Here is a 16,388-nt window from a genome sequence, read left to right as displayed (position 1 = left end):
CAGAAGTGCAGTATTCTGGCTAGCGTGCAGCTTCTCAGTAAGGATTTATAGCAGTTCGGCTTGTTCTCTTTGCCCACTACGTAGTGTATGTGTGTTCTAGGGCTTGGTGTAATGTTTGCCTTTGCTGCCTTTCTTTACATAAGGTTGCTGCTTGAGTCCTGAGAATTAATGCTGTTATGGTTTGGCATGGGAAGGGTCTAGGTGTTATTTTATTTTATTTTATTTATTTTTTGTAGGGATTTGTCTTACTTCACAAAGTGTGTGGCTTTGGAGGAAGTTTGTTTTGTTGTCACTGAGGTGGCCCCAGCATTTGAATATATATTTTTTGCATGTCCTAGTTCTGTTCTACACCTGTTGCAAATCTTAAGTTCTTATGATGATTATTATGATTATTGCTGTTTTATTGTACATATGATATTCTCTGCATTTTTTGGAGAGAGGATTCATAAAATAATTCTTCTTATTTTTGTTTTATTTCATAATTGGGTCTGATATTTCTATTAAACTTCCATTACTTTTTATGTGATATGTATTTATAAACTGCAATAAATATAAAATAAATTAATATAGATTAATAAGATATTTTAATACTGGTAAATGCTTGAAATAAATGAATTAAAATATTTTAAAGCAACACTCACGATAAAACTACCTTGAAATCCAATGTCAGATGCACTCTAAGCATTATTTATTGATAAGAGTACAAATAGTAGGGCCTAGACTTGTATGTCAACTGCCCACCCATGTTAACCTTGGGTCCCCCAAAAATTCATTTCTGGCTACGCCACTGCCACACACACATGCTCTCACTCTCTCACATACATATACACATGCTCCCTCTCACTCTCCCACACACATACACTCCTGCTCCTTCTCACACACACAAATACATGCATGCACTCATTTTCTCACAAACATATACACATGCTCTCTCTCACTTTCCCACACACGTACACTCATGTTTTCTCTCACACATAAATACATGCATGCTCTTACTCTCTCACATTCATATACACATGCTCTCTCTCACTTTCCCACACACGTACACTCATGTTCTTTCTCTCACACATAAATACATGCATGCTCTTACTCTCTCACATTCATATACACATGCTCTCTCTCACTTTCCCACACACGTACACTCATGTTCTTTCTCTCACACATAAATACATGCATGCTCTTACTCTCACATTCATATACACATGCTCTCTCTCACTTTCCCACACACGTACACTCATGTTCTTTCTCTCACACATAAATACATGCATGCTCTTACTCTCACATTCATATACACATGCTCTCTCTCACTTTCCCACACACGTACACTCATGTTCTTTCTCTCACACATAAATACATGCATACTCTTACTCTCTCACATTCATATACACATGCTCTCTTCTCACTTTCCCACACACATACACTCATGCTCTTTCTCTCACATAAATACATGCATGCACTCATTTTCTCACATACATATACACACATGCTCTCTCTCACTCTTCCACACATATACACTCATGCTCTTTCTCTCTCACTCTCCCACACACATACACTCATGCTCTTTCTCTCTCACACACATAAATGCATGCATGCTCTCATTTTCTCACACACACACATGCTCTCTCTCACTCTCCCACACACATACACTCATGCTCTTTCTCTCTCACACACATAAATACATGCATGCTCTCGTTTTCACACACACACGCACATGCGCTCTCTCAACCCCCATCCTGGTACCTTGCCAAGCCCCTTTCTGGCGCTAGGTTCGCAGTATGTTTGTACTGGGATTCCAGTAGCTTCCTGATAAATCACTTAAAAATCCACCAAGTGTCCTAAGAAGAAACCGGCAGCAGTCCTGGGATGGATGTCACTCCCTTCTAAAGCTTGAAGGGCTTCCTCAGGCAGTGCACTGCAGTGTAGGAGGGGTGGGATGTAGCGTGGTGATTGTATATTTTATATCATTAAATGGATTAATGACGTTGGCTGCTAACATAGCAAAACGACGTCTCTCGATTCAGTTGTTGCAGAAAGTCTCCTACGGTAGTGATGTGGAGAATACGAATGCATCCGTTTCTTTGGAGAAATTGTCACTGGTTAAAAAAAGAAATCTGCGAAACACACAAAGAAATGTTTTGGGAAAGATGGAAGCCTTTCATAATGTCATTGGCTGTGAACCTACAGAGGTCCACATTCAGAAGCAGTCAGCCAGCGAACTCAGAAGTTAGCCGGCTAAATGAATATTTGGGTACAAATCCGGCTGATCTCTAGCCACCTAATAAGTTTTCTGGCTAGAATGTAGCCGGCTACGTTAGGGGCGTTCTGTGGGGCATAACTAGGTGGCATTGAGTTAACCGGCTAAGTTATCGGCTAACTCCAGTATTCAAAGTTAACTGGCTAGGTCTGGTCAGGCCAACACGGAATATCCCTGCAGGGTCAGCTGGATAAGGTCATCCACCCGGACAGTGAGGGAACGTGGACCCTCACAGTTCTTTGTCATGCACAAGGAGCGGAATTTGGGAGTTAATGTGGGAGGGAAGGGGAATAGTAAAATATTGTCGTACTGTAACACCGATATTCTCATACATTACACAGAGCTGTCACTTTCAGGTAACCATATTTATCTGTTCCTTGCCGTTCTCATAAATAACATGAGCCCCAAGGCTGCCCACATCAGAGCTCTGACAGAATAAAGGCAAAGATGTTAATCTTGTTTAGAATTACCCTAAAGCCGTTAGTAATTTAACACCGCACGCACGCTGCAAGAGGTAGGCTCCCAACCACAGACTTTTCCTGGTATTTATTTTGCCAGACGTATGAGTCACCCCGACTCGCGCTTTTTGCCCCTTCGAGTCAAATTGAAATAACCGAGACCCCCAGAGGGGTTGAAGCTAGAAAATTATTCCTCACAGCCCTCTCTCTCCCGGCCTCTCTGCAGGGTGTCCTTCAGAAAACATAATGCAAATATTTGTGTAATCTTGGAGACATGCAGAACCCTGCCCAGAAACACACCCTCCAAGTGGTACACACCTCCACCTCCCCTGAAACGCACAGCCCCGCAAGGAGCGTTGAGACGCTCACTCTTACAGGTACACACAGCCTCAGACAAAGATACACCGTGCTGCACGCACATGCACACACCCTCAGGTAGACATACACACATCCACATGCACACTCACAGAGACACTCGCATTCAGAGATACGCACCACCACACACATTCAGCTGTACACGGAAACATGTACACACACCACCATGCAGAGATATCCACTTCCACGTGTATACACACAGTCCGACACTCAAATATTCACATGCACACCCTCACAGAGACACTCGCATTCAGAGATACACACAACCACACATACAGTTCTATGCAGAGATATGCACCTCTACGCATATACATGCAATCTTACACAGAGATACACACATCCACATGCACACACCCTCACAGAGACATACACATTCAGAGATAGGCACCACCACACACTCACAGCCCCACACAGAAACTTGTACACACACCATCATGTAGCGATATGCACCTCCATGCATATACATGCAGCATTACGCAGAGATAAACAGATCCACATGCCACACCCTCACAGAGACTCGTATTCAGAGATATGCACCTCCATGCATATACATGCAATCTTACACAGAGATATGTATATCCACATGCACACATCCTCACATAGAGATACACACATCCACATGCACATACCCTCACAGAGACTCGTATTCAGAGATATGCACGTCCATGCATATACACGCAATCTTACACAGAGATACGTATATCTACATGACCACATCCTCACATAGAGATACACACATCCACATGCACACACACTCTCAGAAACCACGTATTCAGGGATACGCACCACCACACACATATAGTGTTACACAGAAACATGTACACACACCAGCACGCAGAGATATGGACCTCTACACATATATATACACAGTCCTACACAGAGATACATCCACATGCACACACCCTCACGTAGAGATACACACACTCACATGCACACACACTCACAGAGACACTCGTATTCAGAGATACGCACCACCACACACATACAGCTCTACATGGAAACATGTACACACACCAGCACGCAGAGATATGAACCTCCACACATATATACACAGTCCTACACAGAGATACATCCACATGCACACACCCTCACGTAGAGATACACACACTCACACTCACAGAAACCACGTATTCAGAGATACGCACCACCACACACATGTAGCGTTACACAGAAACATGCACACACACCAGCACGCAGAGATATCCATTTCCACGTGTATACACACAGTCCGACACTCAAATATTCACATGCACACCCTCACAGAGACACTCGCATTCAGAGATACACACAACCACACATACAGTTCGATGCAGAGATATGCACCTCTATCCATATACACACAGCCTTACACAGAGATACACACAACCACATGCACACACCCTCACAGAGACATACACATTCAGAGATAGGCACCACCACACACTCACAGCCCCACGCAGAAACATGTACACACACCATCATGCAGCGATATACACCTCCATGCATATACATGCAGCATTACGCAGAGATAAACAGATCCACATGCCACACCCTCACATTGAGATACACACATCCACATGCACACACCCTCACAGAGACTCGTATTCAGAGATATGCACCTCCATGCATATACACGCAATCTTACACAGAGATATGTATATCCACATGCACACATCCTCACATAGAGATGCACGCATCCACATGCACACACACTCACAGAGACACTCGCATTCAGAGATACGCAGCACCACACACAGCTCTACACGGAAACATGTACACACACCACCATGCAGAGATATCCACTTCCACATGTATACACACAGTCCGACACTCAAATATACACATTCACATGCACACCCTCACAGAGACATTCGCATTCAGAGATACACACAACCACACATACTGTTCTATGCAGAGATATGTATACACGCAATCTTACACAGAGATATGTATATCTACAGGCACACATCCTCACATAGAGATACACACATCCACATGCACATACCCTCACAGAGATTCACACATTCATAGATATGCACCAGCACTCTCACACAGCCCTACACAGAAACGAACACACATCACGCAAAAGTATGCAGCGCCACGCATATACATGCAGCCTTACCAGGGATACACGCATCCACATGCCACATCCTCACATACAGATGCACACATCTACATGCACACACCCTCACTGAGACACATATTTTCAGAGATATGCACCACCACATACACAGTGCTACACAGAAACATGTACACACACCACAACGCAAAGATATCCACCTCCACATATATATATATATATATACAGTCCTACATCGAGATACACATAGATGGTATATGGTATATGTACAGAGAGAAACATATACCATTTCACACAGAGATGGTATATGCTATACAGATGGTATATGGTATATGTACAGAGAGAAACATATACCATTTCACACAGAGTTTTAACGTACATCTCCACACACACATGTCTCCACATACTCCTTCACACAGAGAGCTGCAACTTCACATACACACACACACACACACACACCTACAAGTGACACTTTCCCAGGATGGGTAGGGAGCTGCTAACTAGCCTAGTCCTGCCAAGACCTCTTGGAAGAAAGTGCTGTAGGAATGTAAACACTGCGAGTCCGGAAGGGACTGGAGATCGGGTTACTCTGTTTGGATGCAGCTCACAAAGTGTCAGCAGATGTCTGGTGTAGACAGAGTTCAATGCGAGCCATTCCCAGGCAAACCAAGAAAGGTCCAACCAGCTAAGATTTATTTCAGATTGTTTGCCCTGTGTACGGTGAGTTTTTAGAGGGGCCCTTCATTTTGGCAGGAGACCGTCATCCCCTCATATTTAGATTGCTGTAACCCGAGGGAGCTAAGGGAGGAGAGAGCGAGAGGTGAATCCCATAACTAAAGATTACCCCTATTCACATGCACGCCAGTCCCCTACGTCGTGGTCAAATCATGCTCCCTCTCCCTCTACCCAGGATATCGTCCACTCCTCCCTCGATCCTGGGTCCAGTTCCCAGTATCCTCTGCCTACCATTGGGAACCAAGCTTCATTCCTCCTCCCTGCCTGGTCTGCCCCCTTCCACTGGTTCATCCCGCCCACCACCACCACCACCGGTAGCAGGAAGTCTGGCACTTAATACTCTGCCTTGGCTTGGCTGCGCAGGGCCTGTCCCATGGTGTGAGCCAAGGGGGAGGGATGAGGGCAGGACTGGAGAGGCCACACCAGGGACGTGAAGGAGAGCAGAGTGGGTCAGGGGGAGAAGAGAGGCTGGATTGGGAGAGGGCCAGGAGTTCTGAGGTTCTGATCCTGCTGGGAGTCAGGGACGGGAGATGGTTGCCTGGATTTGGGGTGCTATCGGGGGGAGGGGGGGGAGTTGGGACCCGGGCCTTGGGGCACCTCAGCTAGTAAGGCCTCTGAGCACGAGTTAAAGCAGGGGTTTCGTGGGGAAAATGGCCGACCCCATCTTAAGTCGACTTTTCAGCTGGTTAAAAGTTTGAGGCTCTAGTTCCCCTCTGCTACAGTAAAATCTGGTGCTTCCAGGGCTGTAATTTGGCCAGGGGAGAAAGCTGCATAGGTACATTTAATTTAAAAAAAAGAAATGCATATGTACAGTCAATGGAGAGCGAGGAGATAGGAGAGGAGCAGGACAACAGGAAAGGAGGGACAGGAGCGAGCGAGAGACCAGGGGAACTTCTGACTTACCTTCCTCCAAACCATCATGCAGCCCCTCCTCTCTGGCTCCCCGTCTGTTCCCGCATACAGCGTAAGAGACTCCTCCTCACCTACAAGAGCCTTCACGCTGCAGCTCCTCACCTCCTTTCCCCCCCTACGTCCCCCTGCACTCCTCCTGCTCACCTCCATTCACTGGCGAGCTGCTGCAGCTCCTCACCTCCTCTCCTCCCTTACTTCCCCCTGCACTCCTCCTGCTCACCTCCATTCACTGGCGAGCTGCTGCAGCTCCTCACCTCATCTCCTCCCTTACTTCCCCCTGCACTCCTCCTGCTCACCTCCATTCACTGGCGAGCTGCTGCAGCTCCTCACCTCATCTCCTCCCTTACTTCCCCCTGCACTCCTCCTGCTCACCTTCATTCACTGGCGAGCTGCTGCAGCTCCTCACCTCCTCTCCTCCCTTACTATCCCCTGCACTCCTCCTGCTCACCTCCATTCACTGGTGAGCTGCTGCACCTCGTCACCTCCTCTCCTCCATTTCTATCCCCTGCACTCCCCCTGCTCACATCCATTCACTGTTGAGATGCTGCAGCTCCTCACCTCCTTACCCTTACTATCCCCTGCACTCCTCCTGCTCACATCCATTCACTATTGAGATGCTGCAGCTCCTCAACTCCTTACCCTTACTATCCCCTGCACTCCTCCTGCTCACCTCCATTCACTGGCGAGCTGCTGCACCTCATCACCTCCTCTCCTCCCTTACTATCCCCTGCACTCCTCCTGCTCACCTGCATTCACTGGCGAGATGCTGCAGCTCCTCACCTCCTTACCCTTACTATCCCCTGCACTCCTCCTGCTCACCTCCATTCACTGGCGAGCTGCTGCAGCTCCTCACCTCCTCTCCTCCTTTACTATCCCCTGCACGCCTCCTGCTCACCTCCATTCACTGGCGAGCTGCTGCACCTCGTCACCTCCTCTCCTCCCTTACTATCCCCTGCACTCCTCCTGCTCACCTGCATTCACTGGCGAGATGCTGCAGCTCCTCACCTCCTCTTCATCCCTCCTCCCTTATTTCCCCCTGCACTCCTCCTGCTCACCTCCATTCACTGTTGAGATGCTGCAGCTCCTCACCTCCTTACCCTTACTATCCCCTGCACTCCTCCTGCTCACCTGCATTCACTGGCGAGATGCTGCAGCTCACCTCCTCTCCCCCCTTACTAACCCCTGCACTCCCCCTGCTCACTTCCATTCACTGTTGAGATGCTGCAGCTCCTCACCTTCTTACCCTTACTATCCCCTGCACTCCTCCTGCTCACATCCATTCACTATTGAGATGCTGCAGCTCCTCACCTCCTTACCCTTACTATCCCCTGCACTCCTCCTGCTCACATCCATTCACTGTTGAGATGCTGCAGCTCCTCACCTCCTCTCCCTTACTATCCCCTGCACTCCTCCTGCTCACCTCCATTCACTGTGTGAACTGCTGCAGCTGACCTCCTCTCCCCCTTACTATCCCCTGCACTCCTCCTGCTCACATCCATTCACTATTGAGATGCTGCAGCTCCTCACCTCCTCTCCTCCATTTCTATCCCCTGCACTCGTCCTGCTCACATCCATTCACTATTGAGATGCTGCAGCTCACCTCCTCTCCTCCATTTCTATCCCCTGCACTCCTCCTGCTCACATCCATTCACTATTGAGATGCTGCAGCTCCTCACCTCCTTACCCTTACTATCCCCTGCACTCCTCCTGCTCACATCCATTCACTATTGAGATGCTGCAGCTCCTCACCTCCTCTCCCTTACTATCCCCTGCATTCCTCCTGCTCACCTCCATTCACTGGGTGAGCTGCTGCAGCTGACCTCCTCTCCCCCTTACTATCCCCTGCACTCCTCCTGCTCACCTCCATTCACTGGCGAGATGCTGCAGCTCACCTCCTCTCCCCCCTTACTATCCCCTGCACTCCTCCTGCTCACCTCCATTCACTAGTGAGATGCTGCAGCTCCTCACCTCATCTCCTCCATTTCTATCCCCTGCACTCCCCCTGCTCACATCCATTCACTGTTGAGATGCTGCCGCTCCTCACCTCCTCTCCCTTACTATCCCCTGCACTCCTCTTGCTCACCACCATTCATTGGCGAGATGCTGCAGCTAACCTCCTCTGCCCACTGACTATCCCCTGCACTCCTCCTGCTCACATCCATTCATTGGCAAGATGCTGCAGCTCCTCACCTCCTCTCCCTTTCTATCCCCTGCACTCCTCCTGCTCACCTCCATTCACTGGCGAGATGATGCAGCTCACCTCCTCTGCCCACTTACTATCCCCTGTACTCCTCCTGCTCAGCTCCATTCACTAGGTGAGCTGCTGCAGCTCACCTCCTCTCCCCCCTTACTATCCCCTGCACTCCTCCTGCTCACATCCATTCACTGGCGAGATGCTGCAGCTCCTCACCTCCTTACCCTTACTATCCCCTGCACTCCTCCTGCTCACCTCCATTTACTGGTGAGATGCCACAGCTCACCTCCTCTCCCCCCTTACTATCCCCTGCACTCCTCCTGCTCACCTTCATTCACTGGGTGAGCTGCTGCAGCTCCTCACCTCCTCTCCTCCCTTATTTTCTTCTCCCTGCATTCCTCCTGCTCACCTCCATTCACTGGGTGAACTACTGCAGCTCCTCACCTCCTCTCCTCTCTTATTGCCCCCTGCACTGTTCCTGCTCACCTCCATTCACTGGGTGAGCTGCTGCAGCTCCTCACCTCACCTCATCTCCTCCCTTATTTCCCCCTGCACTCCTCCTGCTCACCTCTATTCACTGGCGAGCTGCTGCAGCTCCTCACCTCCTCTCCGTCCCTCCTCCCTTATTTCCCCCTGCACTCCTCCTGCTCACCTCCATTCACTGGTGAGCTGCTGCAGCTTCTTGCCTATTCTCCCTTATTTCCCCCTGCACTGCTTCTGCTCACCTCCATTCACTTGCGAGATGCTGCAGCTCCTCACCTCCTTTCCTTCCTTATTTCCCCCTGCACTCCTCCTCACCTCCATTCATCGGGTGAGCTGCTGCAGCTCCTCTCCTCCCTAATTTCCCCCTGCACTCCTCCTGCTCACCTCCATTCACTGGGTGAGTTGCTGCAGCTCCTCACCTCCTCTCCTCCCTTATTTCCTCCTGCACTCCTCCTGCTCACCTCCATTAAAGATGCTTTCCTAGCGTGTAGCAGATGGACTCAGGACAAATGGGTATATTGTGCTCTTGCTAGCAGTTGGAGACGGATCTGACGTCAGCACGTAGTACATATACCCCTGCAGGAAGTGCAGAAGCTCAGTAATTTCCGTCTCCAAAGCAGTTTGGAGCTACCTTACGCTCGCTGAGCGTTTTTCCAAATTCTAACGACTAAATTCATAGAAGAATCCTACCTGAAGACGAGCCCCGCACTCCTGCGGTGATACCTTCGGGTCCCTCCCCCAGTTGAGTTTCCCGAGGTGATTTCCGTGGTCCCTCGGAGGTAAGAGTCTCGGTCCGGTGGCCGAATCACGGCAGGGACCTAGCCCCCGAGTGAGAAGGGCTCGGGTGCGGCATAGAGGCAGCCTCGGTCCCGATCCGTTCGCGTTGAGGACTTGGCCCCCGAGTGAGACGAGTTCGGGCGCGGCTTAGAGGCAGCGGGTGCACTTCCTCGAGCGCGGCGGTGACGGTAATCACCCTCTCCCCCCGCAGCTGGAGACCGCCAGGGTTGCAGCCGGGAAGCGCCGAAGATCAGGTAAGGCGTACATCTTTACTTTACTGGTCTCCGAAGAGCGAGGATTAGCGGGGTCTGCCTACGTGGAAGCCCGCCAAGGAGGTCGCCATTTTGCCTGCCTGCTTGCCGTCGCCATCTGCCCTGGTTCGCCGCCTCGATCTAGCGTTCAGACTAGACTAAGCGCACAGGCAACGGGCGCGTATGTTAGGCGCCCGAAAGTAATTGGGCGCACATTGATAAGCGCGCATTGATAGGTGCACATTGATAGGCGCACGTAGATAGGCGCACATTTTTGCGCATATTATCAGGCGCATACTCTCGGCTGGGAGCGCACCGGCGCATAGAGATAACAGACGCGATGGAGCGTATGAGAGCCCATGCAGCCACAGAGCCGGCACCTCCAGAATCAGGCATAAGAGCTCTAGGCCTCTGCTCAGCATGCCACCTCAGAGCCACACAGAGCGAGGAAGCAGACTCCCTATGTGCCCAATGTGAGGAGGCCCTGGGAGTTCCAGGCCAGGGCCGGTCCCAGCCCAGATTAATTGCCAGTTCCTCAGGGAACACCCCGGACCTAGCAGGCCGAGGTGAGCAGCCGGGGAACCCTAGAGACCTGGTGCCCCTAAGGCTAGAACCTGCTTCGCTCTCCTGGGTGGAATTATTCAAGGGGATTCACACCTTTGTCAAGATGCAGCCTGATCCCCGAACGGACCCATATGTACCCGATGACCCTGCCCCTGGACCCTCAAGACCTAGGCACGGCCACTTGCCACCCGGAAGCCCCACTTATGGGGATTCAGATTGCTCTGAGGGAGAAGGCGAGCTCCCCGAGGAGGGAGAACTTCCCTCGGGGATGGAGCCATTTCGAACTATGAGACGCTTCTTTCTTAAGGAGGATCTCCCAGACCTGGTCTCTCAATGCCTGTCGGAGCTGGCTATCCCGAGCCAAGGCACCCCAGGGGAACCTAGAATGAACCCCTGCTAAAGGGCCTTCGTCAAACGTCTCACCACTTTCCCCTCCTACAAGCAGCACAGCAGCTCATCGAGCTGGAGTGGAATGCGCCGGAGGCCTCATTGAAAGGGGGTCGGGCTTTGTCTAGCATGTACCCCTGGACCCGGCAACCAAGGAGCTGCTGGCGTGCCCCAAGGTAGACGCCATATTTTGCGCAATTGTGAAGCGCACCACCATTCCGGTGGAGGGAGGGGCGGCCCTCAAGAATGCGCATGACCGGCGCCTGGACGCCATTCTGAAACAAGCCTTTGAGGTGTCAGCCATGTCCCTATGAATTGCGACCTGCTGCACTGTGGTGACGCGTTCCTGTTTATCACATGCCAGGAACAACACCCCAGGAGAAGAAATGGAATCAGCTCTCTCGTTCCTCACTAACGCTGCCTCCGAGCTAGTCCGTACGGCAGCCAAGGGAGTGTCCTCCTCAGTGGCAGCCAGGAGACAGCTCTGGCTACGAAATTGGTCGGCCGACTCCTCCTCCAAGACGCGCCTTACAAGAATGCCCCTTAAGGGATCCCTCCTGTTCGGCAGCGACCTCGAGAAAACTGGCCAACAAATGGGGCGCCTCTCCATTACCCCGTCTACCGGAAGACAAGGCAAGGAGGAACCAGCGCCCTTTTCCTAGGCCATCCAGAGGTAGAAGCTCTCAACGCTTCAACCCTTACAGGACTAGCTACCAAGCACCTCGTTCTCAGACCAGGAACCAGTCCTTTCGGACCAGGCACAACAAGAGGGGAACCGGCTCGGGTTCGGGTCCCGGCCGCACCACACAATGAGAATCAGCCGACCCATCTGGGGGAAGAAGCCATAGGGGGCAGGGTAACCCTATTCTACCACAGGTGGGTCGAGATTACTTCGGACCAGTGGGCCCTCGCCATTGTCCGGGAAGGGTATTACCTGGACTTCCTTCATCTCCCTCCAGACAAGTTTGTGGAATCTCCTTGTCCGCCCCTCAAGAGGGCAGCGCTGGAAGCTACCTTGGGGAGGCTCCTGTCCCTAAAAGCCATAATCCCAGTGCCTGCATGGGAGATAAATTCTGGGCATTACTCCATTTATTTCATCGTCCCCAAGAAGGGGGGCACCTTCAGACCCGTCCTGGACCTCAAGTCAGTCAACCGGCACTTAAGGGTCCCAGGATTTTGCATGGAAACTCTGCGGTCAGTCCGAAGTGCAATACAGCCAGGGGAGGAATACAGCAAGGAAAGCTGAAGGGTGGATCCTCATCAGAGCTTCATGAGGTCCTGGCACGGATACATGTAAAGCAGGAATACAGCAAGGACAGCTGAAGGGTGGATCCTCATGGTGTCCTGGCATTGATACATGTAAATCAGGAATGCAGCATGGACAGCTGATGGGTGGATCCTCATCAGAGCTTCATGAGGTCCTGGCATTGATACATGTAAAATGGGAATACAGCATGGACAGCTGATGGGTGGATCCTCATCAGAGCTTCATGAGGTCCTGGCATTGATACATGTAAAATGGAAATACAGCATGGACAGCTGATGGATGGATCCTCATCAGAGCTTCATGAGATCCTGGCATTGATACATGTAAAGTTAGAATACAGCATGGACAGCTGATGGGTGGATCCTCATCAGAGCTTCATGAGATCCTGACATTGATACTTGTAAAGTAGGAATACAGTATGGACATCTGATGGGTGGATCCTCATCAGAGCTTCATGAGATCCTGGCATTGATACATGTAAAATGGGAATACAGCATGGACATCTGATGGGTGGATCCTCATCAGAGCTTCATGAGATCCTGGCATTGATACATGTAAAATGGGAATACAGCATGGACAGCTGATGGGTGGATCCTCATCAGAGCTTCATGAGATCCTGGCATTGATACATGTAAAGTTAGAATACAGCATGGACAGCTGATGGGTGGATCCTCATCAGAGCTTCATGAGATCCTGACATTGATACTTGTAAAGTAGGAATACAGCATGGACATCTGATGGGTGGATCCTCATCAGAGCTTCATGAGATCCTGGCATTGATACATGTAAAATGGGAATACAGCATGGACAGCTGATGGGTGGATCCTCATCAGAGCTTCATGAGATCCTGGCATTGATACATGTAAAATGGGAATACAGCATGGACAGCTGATGGGTGGATCCTCATCAGAGCTTCATGAGATCCTGACATTGATACTTGTAAAGTAGGAATACAGCATGGACATCTGATGGGTGGATCCTCATCAGAGCTTCATGAGATCCTGGCATTGATACATGTAAAATGGGAATACAGCATGGACAGCTGATGGGTGGATCCTCATCAGAGCTTCATGAGGTCCTGGCATTGATACATGTAAAATGGGAATACAGCATGGACAGCTGATGGGTGGATCCTCATCAGAGCTTCATGAGATCCTGGCATTGATACATGTAAAGTTAGAATACAGCATGGACAGCTGATGGGTGGATCCTCATCAGAGCTTCATGAGATCCTGACATTGATACTTGTAAAGCAGGAATACAGCATGGACAGCTTATGGGTGGATCTTTATCAGAGTTTCATGAGGTCCTGGCATTGATACATGTAAAACAACACATAGGGAATAACTCAAAAAATAAATTCTCTAATAATTGAATATACACATACATACAGAGAATTATATAGAAGTTACAGTACAATATTGTGCAACACTTTTTATTATTGTATCAACACTTTTTATTATTGTATTCTATATAATGGTGTACATGTTTACAGGTTTGATACAATAATAAGAAGTGTTGCACAATATTGTACTGTAACTTCTATATAATTCTCTGTATGTATGTGTATATTGATACATGTAAAGCAGGAATACAGCATGCACAGCTGAAGGGTGGATCTTTATCAGAGCCCCATGAAGGCATCACCGGGAGTTATGTAAAGTAGGAATATAGCACGAACAGATGAAAATGGCTCAGGAGCAGTTTTGTAATCAGTTAGTGTGATCAGAATAACTAGTGCCCCACTTTTATTAGAAGCAAATAGAAGTCCAGCTGCCCTTAACAGTCCTGGAGAGGAGAGGGGACTCTCATCTGACGGATCCGTGATCGTTCTTTAAATTTGTTTTCTAAATGGCCCGAGAATTAGTCGTGAGGGGGAAAAGGAAAAGTGTGGGGAGGTTGCAGTCACGGGTCCTTCCTTCCTTCCTCTGCCTGGCGGGGGCGGTCCCCGATGACATCATAAGCAAGCTGGAGGGGCCGGGCGTGACGTCAGCCATGACCCTGACGTGTTGCTTCCAGGAATCCCGAGTTAGCAGGGGAGGGGGGGATCTGGCGCCTCCCCCCACCCCCCCGGGGTCGCCTTTGTGTTGTGAGGAGCTCCGAGCGGACTGTAAGCTCCGGGGAGCAGGAACCCTCTCCGTGTCGGTGAATGAGGGGGAGCGCTGGCTCGGGGCTGGGGATGTCCTTAGCTCCGGCTCCCTCTCCCCGCCCAGTGCACAGGAGCCTCCCTCTCTGCAGGAAACGGAGGGGGAGCCGCCCCACCCGAGCGCTGCACCCGGCTCCTGCTCACTCGGGACGGCGGCGCCGGAGCCCACGCGCGGTAAGAGTCCGGGCTGGGGACCGCGAGGGAGGGGGGTCGCCACCTGGCCCGAGTGCTCCTTCTCCCCCCCGAGCCACGCTGGCGATCGCGAGTGGGCAGGACGCGAGGCTGGGGCTGGTGCATGGCTCAGGGAGTCCTGGTGGTGCTTGTAACTCCAGCAGTGTCACTGACGGGACGGGACAGGTCCCCAGCCCCGGAACCTTTCTGAAGTTTGGCAGCTTTGCTTTCTTTTCCCCATTGAGAAAAAGTGGAAGGCAGAGGCTGCAGCTCGATCCGACCCAATAACTTGTATTTATTGTAGAAAATTACCACTGGGTGGAGGGATCGTTGTGCGGGGGAAATGGAAGCAGTGTTTGTGTGTTGATGGGGGGAAGGTGTCACTGTGAGGGGGAAATGGAAGCAGTGTTTGTGTGTTTGGGGGGGGGGAGGTGTCACTGTGAGGGGGAAATGGAAGCAGTGTTTGTGTGTTGATGGGGGGGGGGAGGTGTCACTGTGAGGGGGAAATGGAAGCAGTGTTTGTGTGTTGATGGGGGGGGGGAGGTGTCACTGTGAGGGGGAAATGGAAGCAGTGTTTGTGTGTTGATGGGGGGGGGAGGTGTCACTGTGAGGGGGAAATGGAAGCACTGTTTGTGTGTTGATGGAGGAGGGGGGAGGGTGACACTGGGGAGGAATGGAAGCAGTGTTTGTGTGTTGATGGAGGAGGGGGGAGGGTGACACTGGGGAGGAATGGAAGCACTGTTTGTGTGTTGATGGAGGGGGGGAGGTGTCACTGTGAGGGGGAAATGGAAGCACTGTTTGTGTGTTGATGGGGGGAAGGTGTCACTGTGAGGGGGAAATGGAAGCACTGTTTGTGTGTTGATGGGGGGGAAGGTGTCACCGTGAGGGGGAAATGGAAGCACTGTTTGTGTGTTGATGGGGGGAAGGTGTCACTGTGAGGGGGAAATGGAAGCACTGTTTGTGTGTTGATGGGGGGGAAGGTGTCACCGTGAGGGGGAAATGGAAGCACTGTTTGTGTGTTGATGGGGGGAAGGTGTCACTGTGAGGGGGAAATGGAAGCACTGTTTGTGTGTTGATGGGGGGAAGGTGTCACTGTGAGGGGGAAATGGAAGCACTGTTTGTGTGTTGATGGAGGGGGGAGGGTGTCATTGAGGTGAGGAAGCAAAAGCTCTGTGTGGGGGGAGAGAGATCACAGTCTGCTTGCCTTATAACAACTTTGCAGGATTTTGCGTTGTCTCACAAAGCTAATCAATCACCTCCTTCAGGGCTCCCTTTTTCAGAACATGTTTGAATATCTTAAACAGCACAGGTCCCAGTATAGATTACCTTTCTCCATTGGGAAAACTGACCATTTT

At 50.6% G+C, this 16,388-nt stretch overlaps 1 protein-coding gene across 6 annotated transcripts in view; it reads left to right on the top strand.

Annotated features, from left to right (window-relative positions):
- The window catches only part of LOC115078839 (phospholipid-transporting ATPase ID-like), a 215,351-nt gene that overhangs the window by 9,109 nt on the left and 189,854 nt on the right, over positions 1 to 16,388 (top strand). For 3 of the 6 annotated variants that reach the window (XM_029581903.1, XM_029581916.1, XM_029581884.1), the window contains exon 1: positions 14,815 to 15,036. The exons of 2 other annotated variants lie outside the window; for them this stretch is intronic. The gene's annotated coding sequence lies outside the window, so the exon portion shown is untranslated. Of the gene's footprint in view, positions 1 to 14,812; positions 15,037 to 16,388 lie in introns of those variants that run through there. One more of the 6 variants, XM_029581934.1, reaches the window with a different exon arrangement.

The sequence above is a fragment of the Rhinatrema bivittatum genome, chromosome 1 (assembly GCF_901001135.1).
Source record: "Rhinatrema bivittatum chromosome 1, aRhiBiv1.1, whole genome shotgun sequence".
In the NCBI taxonomy this organism is placed as follows: Eukaryota; Metazoa; Chordata; class Amphibia; order Gymnophiona; family Rhinatrematidae; genus Rhinatrema; species Rhinatrema bivittatum.
This window is presented reverse-complemented; position numbering and strand designations above follow the sequence as displayed.